Below are 18,615 nucleotides of genomic sequence, written 5' to 3'. Positions count from 1 at the left end.
CAAGCCAGAAGAGTTTAGAATGGTGGGAAGAAATTATGTTTTGCACCCACACATTTGGAAGCCATGAAGCTTAGTAAAAAAAAAAAATCCAAGTCTGGAATCTCTCTCTCAGGTCTGAGTGACGTATCTACTGTTCTTTGGGAAAACAACCAGAGATTACCCATTTTCTTCTGTGCCACATTCTATGATAGTGGGAAGCTGCAGAAATAATACCCTCTGTCAATAGATTGTTGTGAGGAACAAAAGAGATAATTTATATATAAATGATTAATAAAGTGTGAATTGCTGTGCAATGATTCTCAACTACTACTTCCAGAAAATATAGGCATCCTGGGAGCCAAGGTGAGTGGTTATTGCACTAAACGAGTCTCAGGTTAATATTTTCACAATTCTCAAAAATAATCAATATGACGTTCTCCATTTTCAGCCTTTTAAGCCATTTTTTTCTTATACGGTTCACAATTGCTACCTCTACACAAATAAGTGACCAAAACCAGATAGTGTGCTTTGAAACTGACAGACACACTGTACCCCTCTCTCCTGTAAATGAATAGAAATTATAGAAAAAGATAGAGAGTTTAGCACATAGCTTATTTCTTACCAATATGCACTGAGCTGGTATAAGAATTCAGCTGCCTCTGGCCAGTGTGGTTCAGTGGTTGACCATCAGCTCATGAATCAGGGGGTCATGTTTTGATTCCCCCTCAGGGCACATGCCTGGGTTGCAGGCTCCATTCCCAGTAAGGGGTGTGCAGGAGGCAGCTGATCGATGTTTCTATCTTTTTGTCCCTCTTCCTTCCTCTCTCTAAAATCAATAAAAAATATATTTTAAAAAAGAATCCAGCTGCTTAAAGCACACACACACACACACACACACACACACACACACACCAGCATGCATACATTTCAATACAAAATTAAACCTGTAACTAACGAAGGAAACGCCTCAATGCAAGAAACAAGAATGAGTTCAAAAGTATAAAAACCAAGAAAGAATGAAGTCCAAGGACTTGTAAGGGAAGCAGAGGTGCCTGCACAAATTTATGATTAGAACCTGGAGAGTGCAGATTAAAGGCTGTAGGGGAGAGATTGTTCTCTAGTTCTTAAACTAATAGAACAAATCTACCCCAAATAGCAAGGAGTCACTACTGACTAGAAAAATCCTCTTCGGATAAGTTTAGGAAAGCAGCAAGCATATTTGTGATAAATCCATCAGAGTCAGGGAATCAGAAGAAAAGATGCCCATAGGAACGAGAAAACACCTCTGTGAGTTGCCCATGTTTGTGAGTCCTGGACTGACGATAGACCAGTAATACAGGAATTGTAAGGCATGGGCAATTTATTTGTGATTATAATGCAACTTAGTGGCTCAGATTTATATTTGTGCTATATATTTCATCACTTATGCACCAACATTTATTAAATACAGGGTCTTTTCCAAACAGTTTGCAAATACTCATATTGCAATATATTAATTTCCCTTTTTCCGATTTATAAGGGAATATTTTTCTGAGTTCTTAACTCTCTTTCACTTATTTTTTTATTTAATTCTGTTCTATTCTGGTATCCCATTACCTCTGAAAACCACAGTGTCTCCTATATAACCACAATACAACTATCAAAATAAGAAATTAATGCTGATACATTACCACCACCTAATCCTCAAATCTCTTTCAAGTTTGGATGATTGTCCCTTTTATAGCAAAGGGATCCGGTTGTAAATCATACCTTGAACAGTCTGAAACAGTATCCGAGCCTTCATGATCTAGAAACTTTGAAGTTCACAGCCAGATATTTCGTCGACTCTAAATTGAGTTGTATGATGTCTCCTCATAGTTAGATTCAGGTTCTATATCTCCAACAGGAATATAGTTATGCTGTGATTTTCTTTGTTTTCTATTAAATTATGCACTATTTTGTAGTTTTTTCATTGCTGATAATGTTCAATGTGATCACTTGATTAAGGTGATGCCTATTAGGCTACTTCCTGGTTTGACTCCAATATCCACGCTCTCTGCATCTCTCATTCTGTTCGGATTCTGAAAACCCTCTGTGGGACATCGAGCCATGTACACCCCTCTGCTCTCTGCTTGGGTTGGGACACCCTTCCCAGGGTCCCCAGTGTCTCTCATTCTCACTCTGCTTAGGCTTTCAGTCTATATACGAGGCTACTATCTGAGTTTAATGTCTTGCTCACCTTGCAAGAGTTTGACAGCCCGCAAAAGAATTGATCACACTCTAGGGGCCCATGTCATCCTGGCCAAAGTGGAGGACCTGAAGTCTGGGAATATGAAATCTATAGCCCTTCTATATTGGGAATAAATGCATTCGTGTGGTGAAGAAGACCAGCAGCATATTTGGGCCAATGGTTAAAAGTACAAGAGTTTGCTTTCTTGATAGTGGTTCTTTTCCACATGCAAAACATGATCACCCCATCCCAGGATCCTAAAAGTGTTGTTTAATCATTGTATCAAGCTCTCAATCCAGAGCTATATAATCTGAAGACAAGTTAAGTGCTTCTTTTATTGCCAACATACAGTGGAGCAGAAAGGATAGAAGTGCAATAAATAATCCCGTTTGGAAAGGAGAAGAATGGAAGTGAGGAGCAATCACAGATCCACTAGTACTGCTAAAATCTTTCCCGTAAAATAGTGTTCATTCATTCCCCCTGTCCCAGTAGTCTTCAGCTGGGGGTGATTCGCTCTCAGGAGACTTTTGACAATGACAGGTTGTTAACATTCTTTGTTATTGACAATAAGGGTTGTGTGACACATAGTGTATAGAAGACGAGGATGCTGCTAAACACCCTATAGTGAACAGGACAGTTGCCCTCAAAAAAACGTATCCACCTCAAAATATCAAATGTGCTAAGGATGAGAAACTATGCTCCATTCTAAGGGTAAGAAATGATTCTTTATTAGGCCTGGGTTCTCTTCCCTCTGAACGACTCCCCAGTCCACTGTTGTTGGCTTTTGGTTCTGTCCCCTGGCATGTATTTCCATGTCTCTCACCTGCTAGCCATTTCTAAAGAGGGCAGTGGAAAATACACAGTTCTTGGTGGACAGTAAATATATCAGGATACTTCTGGATGTGGAAAGCAGGGGCCTAGAGGTTCTTTCATATTTTGAATATTACAGCTAATATTAATATTTCATATGTTAAGTTCAATCCCCTCCATGTGCCAAATGCCAAACTAACTCACAATGTTTATATTCTTAAATATCTGAAGGTTAGAATTTGCTATTCTAATTGGCAGGATTTTGACAATATAAATGTCTTTTAAATAAAGTGAAAAGGGCCCTAGCTGGCCTGGCTCCGTGGTAGAGCATCAGCATGTGGACTGAAGGGTCCAGGGTTTGGTTCTGGTCAAGGGCACGTGCCCGGGTTGCGGGCTTGAGCTCTCGTGTGGGGAGTACAGGAGGCAGCCAATGAATGATTGATTCTCTCTCATCATTGATGTTTCTATCTCTATCTCCTTTTCCCTTCCTCTCTGAAATAAATAAAAATATATTTTAAAAAAAACAAAGTGAAAAGGTTTAGAAAGGAATCACACATAGTATGTGGTACCCTCCTGGAAAAGTGTTTGTATGTTAAAAAGGCCAAAAAAAATCCCTTGTATTTTTTAAACTTGTAAATATTTAATTAAAAAGTGATTGTATTTTTTGGACATCTGTGTGGGTTTAAAGAGACTGCAAAATATTCAATGTGAGTGTTATTATCTAGTAGGAGTGGAGCCAATGCTCTCACAGAGGTGGACTTGATCTCATCTGACAGCAAAGATAGTAGAAGATATTGATTAGAGGAAGAGCTTGTGGAGTGACATTTACAGTACAATGGATTAAGTTTAATGAGGGGACTTACTACTTATCAATAGAAGGCTTAACCTCATCCCCACATTTGTTAGGCATTATTGTGCAAAATAATTTAAAGTAGATTAAATGACTTATTGACTACACATAAATGTCTGGAAGAAGATAAACATTAATTACCTCTCTGTGTTTTTACTTTTCATAGACCATAAGGTTAACACACACACACACACACACACACACACCATGAAACTTTATTGTTAAATTAAAACAATTTTAATTTTAGGATAATATACATCACAGACTGTATATCCATTCCTTATTATTTTAAAAGTTGTTCTGCAAGGCATTCATAATATGTTTTCTTAGAAAACTTGACACAATAAATATATTTTAGAAAAATATTTTTAATTCTGAATTATAAAAAGAAAATAAGATACCTAGTAAGGTTATTGTTCATTCCCAGCAATATTAGTTACAAAAAAATTCAAATAATGAATCTCAGAGGGAAGGGGCAGAATGTGATTAACCAAAGAATTTATATGCATACTAGAGGCCCAGTGCACGAAATTGTGCACAGGTAGAGTCCCTAGGTCTAGCCTGCGATCAGGGCCATCTTCCACCTGCTTGCCAGTCTCCAGTCCTGCCCCACCACCTCCCACCCCGGTTTTCCGTGGTTACCCGTTCACCATCCAGCTGAGGGGAGGGACCAAGAGGTCTGCCTTCTGCCTGCTTGCCAGTCCCCAGTCCTGCTCCACCACCTCCCACAGTTCCCTGTTGGCCATCCAGCGATCAGAGCCTGTGGGGGGCTCAGGGGAGGGACCAAGAGGTGGTCCATGCACCTCATAGCGACTGGTTGATCGGTCATTCTTGTTGTTACGTCATTATGGTTGTTGGCCTTTTACTATATAGGATATGCATGACCCATGGACAACAACAATAATAGTGTAGTGAAGGCGTGCGGGGAGAGGTGGGTGCGGGGGGGGGGGGCTGTCAATGGGGGAGAAAACAGGACATCTGTATACTTCCAACAACAAAGATATATATATTTTAATCCTTATCCGAGGATATTTTTCCATGGATATTTAGAGCGAGTGGAAGAGAAAGGGACAGACAGAAACACTGATGTGAGAGAAATACAATGGAAGATACATCCATTGGTTGCCTCCTGCGCTCTCTGACCAGGGCCTAGAGCCAGGGAGGAGCCTGCAACTGAATCGGGACCAGGACCCCTCAGGTCTGCAAGCTGTCACTCTATCCACTGAGCCAAACTGGCTAGGGCAAGATAACTTTTAAAAATTTAAGTAGAGTGTTTCTAGTTTTATAAAGTCTCAAAATTAAAGAAAGTTTGTAGTCTATATTTCTTTCAATCATTACTAAAGTCATTTAAAAATGATAGATTTAGACCAAAAATTGGAGAAAAATCATTCAAATTTTAAGTGAAATGAACATATAGCTATAATAAGCTTCATTCCCACTAATATATAATGTCCCCTACCATAAAAAAAAGTACATTAATTGAGAGTACATTTTTTCAAGACCAATACCTTATTGCTTATTTTTTAAAAGAATTCCTGACTCTTCACAACTTTAGAATAAGAATATTATTAGCCTAGTTCTCAGTTTTGTGAATTAGAAAGAACTGACCTGAATTTATAAAATAGGGGCTTGGGCTCTGGAAAGCAACCCCACAAATTTCTAATTCTATGTCTTCAATATTCTCCTTTTCTAACAAGTTTTGTTTGTTAATTTTAGTTCTTATTGATGGAAAATTTACATACAGGATGCATAGTCTTAATTGCAAACTGTGATGCCTCTGGGCAAGTGTATTGAGGACAGGGCATTGTGGACATCACTCATTCCTAGAGTTGCCAGGAGTCAGAGCTGACTCAACAGCCTTTAAAAAAAGAAAATAAGCATTTCCAGATTAATCTTAAAGAAATTATGGTACTTCACATAATACAATATGAAGCAGGTGTCAAATGAATGAATTAGGGTTCTAAATATGAATATTACAATCACAATTTTGAGAGAAATAAAGTTGCCAAAGAATTCACACAGTATGATGACATTTTCACAACATATAAAATATCAAACCAATATTATATTATTTAGCAACAGATATATTATAATAAAATGCAAGGACTAAAATATTATGGGAATTTTTAAATCAGGAATTAGTAATATGGGACCTTCAAATGTATTGTTTATGTTTTATTTATTTAAATGGGGGTTAAGGGGCAGGCTAGAAGAGGTCAATTGGGGAGAAAAGGGGACATATGTAATACATTCAACAATAAAGATTTAAAAAATAAAATAAAGGCTCTAGCCAGTTTTTCTCAGTGGTTAGAGCATCATCCTGTGGACTGAAGGGTTCTAGGTTTGATTTCGGTCAAAGGCATATGCCCAGGTTGTGGGTTCAGTCCTCAGCAGGGGGCATGCAGGAGGCAGCTGATCAATGATTCTCATCATTGATGTTTCTATCTCTGTTTCCCTCTCCCTTCCTCTCTGAAATCAATAAAAATATATTGGAAAAATAAAATAAAATAAAGGGAGGTAGGTGTCCATAGGATGAGAGATATTAACACTACAGGTGTAAAGTAACTCAATTACAAAATAAATCCAATAAAATATAGCTTCTATAGAAAGACTATAATCAATAGTCATCCTATACAATAAAAGGCTAATATGCAAATTGTCCCCTTGACCAAGAGTTCAACTGAGAGTTCAATGGGGGGTGGGGGGGCAGCCCCCTTGCCCTGGCCTGCCCCGCCCCTGATCACCCCTCACCCCAATCAGGGGCGGGGCAGCCTGCCAACCCCCTGTGGCTCCACCCCCAGGCGGCCCTGCCCACGATAGGCTCCCCCACCACAATCAGGGGTGGGGCTGACCCCTCCCCCGAGATGGCCTGGCCCCACCCATGCACGAATTTGTGCACTGGGCCTCTAGTTATAAATAAAATATTATAAATGACAATAACTGATTGCCTACAACTGAGTGAACATTGTGTCAGGAATAACTGTCATACTCATTAACACTTAGGTGACAGTGGATATATTTCACAACTATGTATCTAGCATGTACATAAAAAAAAAACACAACTACCTTTATCTACTAAATATGCCTTAATACCGGCACATTTACTCCTATGAAACGCAGACACAACGACAGTAGAAAGCATGAGTGATGTTGATCTAATTATCCCATTAAATGCATATTATGTGTGAAGGGGAGCAGAATGCTCATTTTCCAGTTATTAATCCAGATTAACAATGAAAAGTGGAGAATAAAAAAGGCTTACATTTTCTTTACTGGTTGAAATTGACGAACTATATGTGTGGAGAAGCAAGAGCTTTCAGGGAATTTCTGTTCAGCCAGCTGTCTTCTGTTTCTTTATAAGAACAAGAAACAAAGTCAAATATAAACAAACACTGGTTGGAATTAGTTTGAGGTACTTGGAGACTGAATAAAGACATGTAGTTTAGTACAGACATAAACATAGGAGAAAAATGTTGTTTTAAATGTACTTGATAACAGTATATCAGTGGAAAACTTTCTGGATTCCTCAACACTCAGGTGTATATATCTATCGAGGTTGCTTGCTTATGAAAGATGTTTCTCAGTTCCTGGCTGGTGCCTATGGGTCCTTTCGTTTTCCTTCCTATACCCCAAGGTTCCAGGCTGCTTTTGTTTCAGAGCATTTATTTCCATCTGCTCTGTTTTGAAGTTCCCCAGCAAAAACATGGTTGTGGAGGAAAGTATATGTAGCCCTATTTTTCTCTTTTCCTGTGACCTTCAAAGTAAGCACCTTTGTTATTTTAATGAGAGAAGCTGTTGATCATAGTGTGAATATTACCAACAAAACGGAAGGCACGCATCTTAGTCAGCTTGGTTTGCTCTCACAAAATTATTATAGGCTGAGTGGCTTGAACAGGAAAAACATTTGATTCTCACATTTTTGGAGGCTCAGGTGGTCCAAGATCAAAGTTCCAGCAGACTTGCAGAGAGCAGCCTTTTAGTGCTCATGTGGCAGAGAGAGAAAGGGTGTGGGGGGAGATGCTCTGGTTTCTCTTTTTAAAGAGACACTAACTCCATCATGGAGGCTCCACCTTTATGATCTCATTTAATTACCTCCCAAAGGACCCACCTCCAAACACCATCACATTGAGGGTTAGGGCTTCAACACATGCATTCAAAGGAGACATACACATTCAGTTCCTAATAGCACACAACTTCTAGAAATATTAACTCATCAAATTCCATTCCTGGCCCAGGTTCCCGACTCTTTTTTTTTTTAAAATATGGTCCTGGAAGCTTCTCCCAGAAGATTCTGAAAAATAGACTAAAGTTTATCATTTGCTTTACTGGTCTCAATTTCTGTTTGCTCTTCCTGCAACATTATATGAATTAATAGACATGGGCCATGGGTCAGACAGTACTCAGTGTGAATTAAGCAGTTTCTGACTAAATACTCACTACACTGGGTCAGAGTGTGGAGGGGGGGCAAATTTAAAAAATCATGTCTAAAACACACTCTATAATATGGACTCCATTAGGAGTTTTTTAAAAAAAATATCTTGTCATTGTCTTTTCAATCGTTTCCATCCAAAGGTCATTTTGCCTGATAAAGAATCCTTGAGACTGTCCTATTTGCAGTTAAAAAGAAACCACTAGTTTATATATTATTTGACTAAGTTATTGACATATTCAGAGATTTGTAAATTCTCTCTGCTAAAAACAAAAAAAAGCTTGAGTTGAGTAAAACGTGTGTCTGTTTCACTGTGGAATTGGTTATATGAACATAACTGCTATATTTTTAAAAAGTTAATTATTAGAAAGAAAAAGATATTAACTGCAACAAAATCAACATTCTTCATGAATAAATAACAATTTCTACCAATATAGGAAACATTTAGAACTATATAACAAAACTTTAATTTTATAGATGGTGTAATACTTAATTTTTAATAGTTAAATTGGCTCCACATTTTTATTTAACAGTAAAATCAGAAAACATTCTTATTAAAAGCATATAAATATGTATCATATTTAATCTAAGATATGTTGAAATATACATGTTTTAATTTCTGAAAACCACTAAGTAACATAATTATTAAAATAATTTAAAACACTTAATATTCTATACTAGCTAAATAATCAAATCAAAAATTATACACCTTCAATAATATAACTGAAATAGTGATTTAAAATTGTGTTTACGTCTGTTCTCTGTCCTGGAATTGTAGACAATCTGAAAGCATAAAAGAACAACTATGGCTAAAAATAATCACTAGTCCCTGATCTAGGAGAAAATGGGCAGAAACAGACATGAAATACACATCTGGGTTAGTGTTTTTCCAGGCAGCCTGGATATATTGCAAGCTTTGATTATTCTCCGTTCAACTGAAAACTAGAAGTTTGGGGGTCACATGGTACATTGATAAGAGTAGCACACCCAAATTAAGTATGCCTTGCCTCCAAAATCCAGACTCCTACTAAGCATTATGCCTCTTTCTTGGTTGTGGGAGGAGCCAAAGGCCACAATTTCTCCTTTACCTTAGATCAGATATCTCAACATGCCCTAACTGGATCCCTAAAAATTTCACTAAAGTGGAAGATCCTGGATTTTTGTCAGATTTATTTCCTACCCTCTGACACACAAATATCTTACCAATAAGAGTAGTTGCTACTTCTTGCTCACTAGGTCCAGTCAATACAACATCATGAATGTAATGAAACTGTGAACAGTGTGGTAGCTTGTGGAAGGGAAAGGTGAGCAAGATCCCTGTGGACTGAATGCTAACATAGAGCTGGAGAATTGACACACCATTGAAGCAGGAAAGTCAGGTGTATTGTAAAGTAAACTGCCTTTGGGGGCCTTTAGAGGGGCGGGGGGAGCATTTGTCAAATCAATAACTGCAAACCAGGTACCAAGGGATGTCTTTCTGTGCTCCGGCTATCGAACCCACATCTGGTACAGCAACTGTAATTTACAGTCACCACCTGGTTAAGCTTCCAATAGTCCACTTTCATTTTCCATGATACATCAGTTTTTTAAAAAATATATTTTTTTATTGATTTTCTTTTTTAGAGAGAGGAGAGAGAGAGAGAGAGAGAGAGAGAGAGAGAGAGAAATACCGATGAGAGAGAAACATCAATTGGCTGCCTCCAGCAGAGCCCTGACTTGAGATCAAGTCTGAAACCCAGGCATGTGCCCTGACAGGGAATCAAACCCACGACCTCTTGATGCATGGGTCAACACTCAACCACTGAGCAACACCAGCCGGGCAATGATCCATCAGTTTCTGCATAGGCAAAATAGGTGAGTTGAGTGGGAATATGGTGGGTATCACCACCCCTGCATCTTTTATGTCCTCGATGGTGGCTATCATCTCTGTAACCCCTCCAGGAATCGGGGTTGCTTTGGGTTTATTAGTTTTCTAAAGGCAGATGTAGTAACTTGCACTTGAACTTTGCTACCATAACATCCCATACTCCACAGGACAGGAAACCAATGTAAGGATTCTGCCAACTACTGAGTATATCCAATCTAATTATATACTTCACCACTGGGGAAATAACCACAAGATGGGGTCGGGTCCCACTGGACCCACCATGGGACAGACCTGTGCTAAAACCCTGTCTAGTCTAGTCTAACTGGAGTGCCAGAGCGAGTGACCTTCTGGGTCTCCTGGAATTAGTGTCAGTCCAGAGACAGTGCCCAGTAATCCTCAAAAAGTCTGATTATTTCCTTTTCTCCAATGGACGGTCACTCTGTAAAAGGCTGTAGGTCCCTTCAGAAATGGCTGGGAGAAAGGTTAACTGTCTAGACTAGCAGTGGTCGGCAAACTCATTAGTCAATAGAGCCAAATGTCAACAGTACAACGATTGAAATTTCTTTTGAGAGCCAAATTTTTTAAACTTAAACTATATAAGTAGGTACATTGTTATTAACTTAATTAGGGTACTCCTAAGCTGGCCTTTGCTACAAACGTCCTCAATCTGATTGAGGTATGTTCACTGAGGTCGACCCCTTCCAACTCTCCCATCCACACTCCTCTTGTATACTTGTTTCAGACAGACGAGTGTGGATGGGAGAGTTGGAAGGGGTCGACCTCAGGAACATACCTCAAAACAATGTACCTCCTCCGCGCTGCCTATTCCTCGGCCCACCTGCGCTGCGTCTCCTGTCGCCCGACCGACCAACACACCCCACTTCTTCTAAGGCCACTTCTTCAAAATAGACTCGCCCAGGCCGAAAAACGACTTCTGAACATGGGCCACGAAGTTTCAATTGCACTGTACATGTGCGCCTGCACGTGGTATTTTGTGGAAGAGCCACACTCAAGGGGCTAAAGAGCCGCATGTGGCTCTCGAGCCATGGTTTGCAGACCACTGGTCTAGAGTGTCAGCAGTGGAAGAGTGACCTTCCTCTGGGGACTCAGCCTCCCCTTCATGTGAAGGATTCTCAGTCGGGAAACTGCACTAAATCTGGGAATTGATTGAGGGACTGTGACTCTCTTTGTTTGTGGTTCAAGTTAGATTTCTGCTCCTTTGACCTAGAACTCTTCCACTGTACAAATCAAGGAAGAATTTAGTAGATTGCCCATCTATTCCATTTGATATACTAGCCAACCCCGTGTCTCTGTGTCAGTATTCTGATTGCCACTTTCACTCAGCGGCCCTTCATGGTAACATGCCCACCTTGACTTCGGTGATTAAGTGCTGCCACCTGCCCCTGCTTCCTGGCATTCAATTATCCCCATTATACTTAGGGTTTCAATTAAGTGGCAGGAGTTCCCACAGTAATTTCTAATCTGCAAAGAACAACCACAGAATTCTCTTTTTTTAAAGTATATTTTATTGATTCTTTACAGAGAGGAAGGGAGAGGGATAGAGAGCCAGAAACATCGATGAGAGAGAAACACCGATCAGTTGCCTCCTGCACACTCCCCACCAGGTATGTGCTTGCAGCAAAGGCACATGCCCCTGACCGGAATCGAACCCAGGACCCCTGAGTCCACAATCCAACACTCCATCCACTGAGCCAAACCGGTTAGGGCCACAGATTTCTTTTAAGGTAATGGGGATCCGTAACAAATTTATTTCTCACAGTTGTGAAGAAAGATGTGTCCTCTGGATCCTCCCAGGTGGGTGAGCAGATCCACAAAATAAATCCATTATCACATTCTTATCTCCCCTCCTCTACAGTACACCAAGGCTGTTTTGACATTTCATCCTAAATAATTTAGTGTAAGCCACCTTTCGGTCTATGTTTCAGCCAACCAGCCAAACTATTAGAGACTTTCTAACCCCTCTTGTAGCAACACTAGATGCAACAACTCTGCTTTGTGAGCCTATAGCCATAAATTTGGTCAGATCTAACTTTATGTTCCTTTCACCACTATCTTGCACATCCATTAATATCCATTCCCACACATAAAGCCAGGATTTAGAAAAATCATGTGGTTCCTTTGGAGTACAGGATTGAACTTTTTACTTATGGAGTACACTTTCTAATTCACCTTTTGTTGGCTACAGAGACCTGAGTCTAGTTACAGATCTAGAATAAAGAGCTTCAGATGGAGCCGGGGTTTTGAGTAGAATCAGTATTGTCTTGAAAGGCAAGCAGGATTAATCTCTTCAGACGATGGTGAAAGCAATGCTGCTTTCTCCTGACAAGATGGGTCTGTGGAATTTCACTCTTTAATCGATGTCCCTGGCTCCGCCAGAATCACATGTCCCATTCCAATTTTAAAGACCTCACTTCTTTCCAACCAATGCCTTTACCTTAATAGCAGACATCATGTAAGATGGGGAATTCAATTTGTGTTGTAATTCAGTCACTTTCAGGATAAAACTGGTTTTCAGCAACCTCAGCTCTGCAGCTACAGCATGTAGGGCTTTCTTTCAGGGCAGACATGGAAAACTGTCAGGTCATTTACAAGTTAGGCAGCACTGGGGCTGGGAATTTGAATCCCTGAGCTGATCTTTTTCTTCCCTTCCTCAGTCCAGGGCCATTCAGGGCAACCAGTCAATCTCATTATACTCATTAGTTTGACAAAAATGTTCTAAAGTTTCAAATAAATGGTTTCCCAGAATCTTGCCTCTTAAAAGTATTTGATTAGGAGTATCTGATGATGATATTTTATGTATTTCTATTCCTATTTCATGCAATAGTGCTCTCTTTACTACCAAGAACTGAGAGCCTTTAAATCAAAAGGATAAATTCTAGCAACCTCAGAATCAATCCTCCAGACTTATCCTTACAAGTCTGTTCCTCAGGTTCTAAAAAAAACAACACAAAAAACCAAAACAACAACAAAAAACAGAATATATATGTTCAGCAATTATTCATATATAAAATATATATGAAAGTTTATAATTTTGCTATAGAAGTTATGTTAATGATTTTATATTTATGAAATATTGTCTTTATTTGACTGTCTATTTAAAACCCCATTAAAATGAAGTTGTATTCTCTTTCTCCCCCTTCCCAACAATTATGCCATCATCCACATTTAGTAAATATTAATAGCTTTCATTCATTTATCTTTATTTTTTACATGCACTTTACTTTTTACTCTTTGAATTATTAACCTTAATAACACTCTGATACCTAACAAATATGAGGCAATCAGCAAACTAATTTTACTTTCTAAAGTACTTACTAAACACATGTCCTCCTATTTTATGATAGATGAATGATTTCCACATTGTCAGAGCATGTAAAATTTACAGTCCATCCTGTCAACTCTATTCTTCCTTTTATTTATTTGTTAAGTCAGCAATTACTCTTTTTACCTGGAGTTTATCTTTTTCTAAAATGCTCAAGAAGGCTCCTGCAAAGACTATTCACTAAGTTTCTTGCTTGTTCAAAATGTATTCTTGTTTGTTTTTAAATTTCAAGCAAACTTGCCTTGCCTCACAATTTCTTTCCTAGAGTATCTTATAGATTTTTCTATATTCTCTCTTCTGGGTAAAATGGATTGTGACTGTGACTGTGAGTGTGGGCAAAACTTCAGCGTTTTCTTGATTAGAGACAGGAGCTTGGAGTATTTATATGCCTATGAACTTTCGTTTTTGTTTAAGAGCTGTTCACAGGGGGACACTTCTGAGGCGATTCTTTATCTCTACTTGTGCGAGCAAATTTGGTTCTCAGCACCTGTGCATAGGTATCTGAGAGAGGTGCAAGTTCTGACTCTTGGGAATGCAAACTACAAGGTGGGGCAAAAGTAGGTTTACAGTTGTGAGTACTCAAAACACAGAGTTTATTCTTGTCGTATTATTAATTATTGTATTATTTTCCATACGAACAACTGTAAGCCTACTTTTGCCCCACCCTGTATATGGATGCTTCATGGAAACAGATGCCTAAAGGGTCTGGTAGAATATGAGTGGCACACTAGCCAAATCCTATGGTTCCAATTTAAGGGGCACTCACTGTAGGTCGTTCTAGTTTTCTGTGGCTAGTTCCCTTTCTGTAAGGGAAAAATTACAGGAAAAGGGTGAGTGGCCCTTAACTCACTGCAGTTTGTCTCTGGGCTGTAGTTATTTTCATGGTCATTCTCTTTTATTCATTCTTGTGTGTCTCTGTGTGTGCATTTTATGCATACTGTAAAGAAAAGATTCTTCTCCTTTGTCTTCAAATATACTTAATTTGTTCTAGAGCAAATTGTCAAAAACACTATTATATTCTTACGGAATAAACATGATACCACTGTCAAAAAAATTAAGCTTATTAGCCTGGGCTTATTTCTGGATTTTCTCTTTTCTTTCCATTCTCTATATGTTCAGTTGTCCACAAATGTGTATGTCACCTGTGCTATACTGCCTTGATGACTGGTGCATAAAAAGACTATATAATGAATTTTAAAATAAAAATATGTTCTCCTCTGGTTTTATTCTTCTTTCTAATCATTTTGGATGTGATAGGTTCTTTGAATTTCTTCATAAAATTTAGAGTTGTTTGATAATTCAAATTTGACTGAGTTTTCATTGAATCTATAAATCAATTTGGGGAAGATTAATATCATAACAAGTCTCCCAATCTGTGAGCATGCTTTATGTCTTAATTTATTTAGGTCTTTCTCTCAGCGAAGTGGTAAAGGTTTCAGTGGACTGGTAGAGCACATATTTTGCTAAATTTATTCTTAAGTGTTTAAGTCTTCATGTTATTATTAACGATATGTGTGGTGCCTTGTATGAAACTTTTCCCTTTTCATATTGTACCGGCTAGGACTTACATACAATCTTGAGTTGCCGTGGTTAGAATGGGTGTCTCTGCCTTGTCCCAGAACTTAGAGGGAAATAATTCTGTTTTTATCTAGGACCAACTTCATGCATTGTGGCCTGTGCCTTCCCGCAGGGCCTCATGCTCAGAAGGCCCCTATTTTTGGTTTAATGCTCTTTAGTCACTGCCTTGTAATTCTTAACAATCTGATCTTTGTATTTGTGTTTTATAAACGAAGTTCGATTGGGACACTGGAGCCTGAGATTGATCAGGAATTGTGGAGGATATGTGTGTCCACTGTTCCTTGCTGTTCCTTTACAGAGTATTTGCAATGCCCAGCGAGCACGGAAGTCCAGTGGACATAGCACATATGAATGGTCAACAAGATTTAAAGCAAGTACTAGATATACGTTTTAGATCTATGAATGAGTGGGCAGGGATTGACAACCTGACAGGCATGTTTTTCTATGAGGCTATGAAAAAAGCAGGTAATGACTTTCTAAGAAATGCAAATAACACAGAAACCCTATAATGTCATTTCCCCCCCACTGTTAACTTATTTTGAAAATAATGACATAGAAGGAAAGAAAAAGAAAAAATGACCCATAATAATTCTTTTCCTATTCAGTCCTTTTTTTCCAATTTTTCCCATCTATTTTGTTGGTCTTACTCCCTCTTTGTCGGCTTTTTTAATTTAGTATTTTTTAAATTTCACTTTACTTCTGTTAGCTAATCAACCCTAACTACTTTTATGGTTATTTTGGTGTTCATAATACATCCTTATGTTATGAATTTACTTTCATCTAATGTTGTATCACATAAACAACATAAACAGTCTATTATGTCCTAATGACAGTTAAAGAATGAAAAAGAAAACTTGTATATTTGTAATCATTCCTTTTTGTATTTCTCAGTTCCCATCCATCATTTCACTTGCTTGAAAAACTATAATATTATATCAAGTTCAATTTAGTTGGTGATAAATTTCCCCAACTTTCTAGAAAAATATTTATCTTACCTTTATTTGTGATGTATATTTGACTTGATAAAAAATTCTGTCAACTGTTAATCTTTTTTTCAACTTTAAAAATGTCCTGTTGTCTACCAGACATCCTTCCTAATGAGAAATCCATGAACATTGTTATCTTTGATCTCCTGTACACAATGAATAAACCTTCACTCTAAGTACACGTCATTTGTATTTTACAGCAGAATAAAACAGATACAAGCTCATTGTTCGAGCACCATCCTTCCCTCTGCTAACGGCTCTGCAATTTCCCAGCCAAATCCACCTCTCTGAAATCATCTCCCCAAATTCCTCACTCATCTCTGGGAGATCATCATGCTGTACTGTGGATGCCACTCTTTTCATCAAGTTCAAGAAAAGTCCCTGCAGAGAAAGCCAGAATAATTGGACAGCTTACCTCCATTCTCTTCCTTCTCTTAGGGATCCTAGTGCTATACTGCTTGTTATCCAGTGTCTGAAATATTCATACATTTCATCCAGTTTCCTGGTTGTTAGGAACAAAAGGACAAATCCATTCCTAGTTATTCTACCATAGCATGAGGCAAGTTATTCACTTTCTTTATGTTGCATTTATTATTCTAGTATTTTAGAATTATTTTAGCCATTACCCCTAACTCCTCTCTTGCACTCGTTACCTTTGTTTCTTTGTCTACTGCTTTTTACTGATACATTATTCTATCTCAGCTCTAACCACAGAGTTCCTAACCTGTACAGTGCCATCTTTTTCTAGGAATGCATTTTATTAGGTGATTTCTAAGATCTCTGTCCTCCCTGTCTCCCTGTATCACAATGATACAGCTTTTCTTCCCTGTTATGGGTCCAACTGTGTCCCCTTCAAAACGTATGTACTTTATAGAGGAAACCACATTAAAATTAGGTCACTAAGGTGGGCCTTAATCTAATATGACTAGTGTTTTCAGAAGTAGGGGAAATTTGAAAATAAACACACACAAGAATAATGCCATGTGAAGAGATACAGGGTGAAGATAATCAACTACAAGCCAAGGAGAGAGGCCTGAAATAGGTCCTACCCTCATAGTTCTCAGAAAGAACCAAACAACCTGTTGACACTTTGATATTGGACTTCTAGCCTTTAGAACTATGAGACAATAGTTTCTGCTGTTTGAGATTTCCAGATTGTGGTACTTTGTTATATCATCCCTAGCAAATTAATACCTTCCTCTATATGTTTTATATGAGAAGTGGGAAAATTCAAAACTAAACTACCATTATTTTTCTTCCAGAGCATCTTATTATATTAGAGGCCCAGTGCACAAAATTCTTGCACAGGTAGGGTCCCTAGGCCTGGCCAGCAATCAGGGCCGATCTGTGGGGCAACCAGTGGGGTAATCGGGAACCCCTGCTGGCACCCACCTTGGCTGGTCTGGGGCCTGTGGGCTGGGGGCAGCTCCTGCATTGAGCATCTGCCCCCTAGTGGTCAGTGCACATCATAGCAACTGGTCATTCCACTGGTCATTCTGCCATTCAGTCAATTTGCATATTAGGCTTTTATTATATAGAGTATACAGGATGTCCCCAAAAATACCTACACACTGTAACAGCTGATAGCTTGGTTTTGAAAATGAAATGTATTTTAATAAACACTGCCTTTATTCAAAGTATGTATATATATTTTTGGGAGACCTATATTAAAAATTTGGCAACATAATGTAATATAGAGCATCTAGGACAGTGATGGCGAACCTTTTGAGCTTGGTGTGTCAGCATTTTGAAAAACCCTAACTTAACTCTGGTGCCGTGTCACATGTAGAAATTTTTTGATATTTGCAACCATAGTAAAACAAAGACTTATATTTTTGATATTTATTTTATATATTTAAATGCCATGTAACAAAGAAAAATCAACCAAAAAAATGAGTTTGCGTGTCACCTCTGACACGCATGTCATAGTTTCAACATCACTGATCTAGGACAACCCAAACACATGCATGTGCACACACACACACACACACACACCTTTTGGACATTATCTTATAAATTTGATAATTATCCCATTTTAATATTGAACTTTCTGTCTACTTCTTTCACATGCCTGTGCAGTTGAGTATTGCTGGGGAAAAATGTAGATCATGCTGATTGTTCTTAATTTAAACATGTGACTACTAACCTTGGGGAAGTTGGGCATTATTATTACTCAGAAATCAAACTGCACATCTCCATTCATTTTTTTTTTTACCTCATTCTGCTAGGAAGCTATTTTATATTTCCTACAAATATCCAGAGCTACCTAAGTGATCTTAACTCTCGGCTAATGATCTTGCTTCCAATTTCACTGAGAAAATTGAATCAATTACAAGAGAACTTTTGCAGGCTCTCACGACTCACTACATGTCAATCCAGCCACCTGCAATTATGTCCAGATTCTCTTCCTGCTTTTTGGTTCATATGGATAAACTCCTAGCTGAAGTTTTCACCTCAACTTGTCTTCTGCATACCATCTCCTTTATGCCAGATCTTGGCAGCAATATTTTATTTGTGTCTCCAATACATTTTTTTAAAATTTCCCTTTCCACTGGATCTGTACA

This window comes from Myotis yumanensis, unplaced genomic scaffold (assembly GCF_028538775.1).
Source record: "Myotis yumanensis isolate MYYU_CA2020_CCGP unplaced genomic scaffold, mMyoYum1.0.hap1 SCAF_2, whole genome shotgun sequence".
Classification (NCBI taxonomy): Eukaryota; Metazoa; Chordata; class Mammalia; order Chiroptera; family Vespertilionidae; genus Myotis; species Myotis yumanensis.
The sequence above is the reverse complement of the archived record's forward strand: the minus strand, read 5'-3'. Positions refer to the sequence as shown.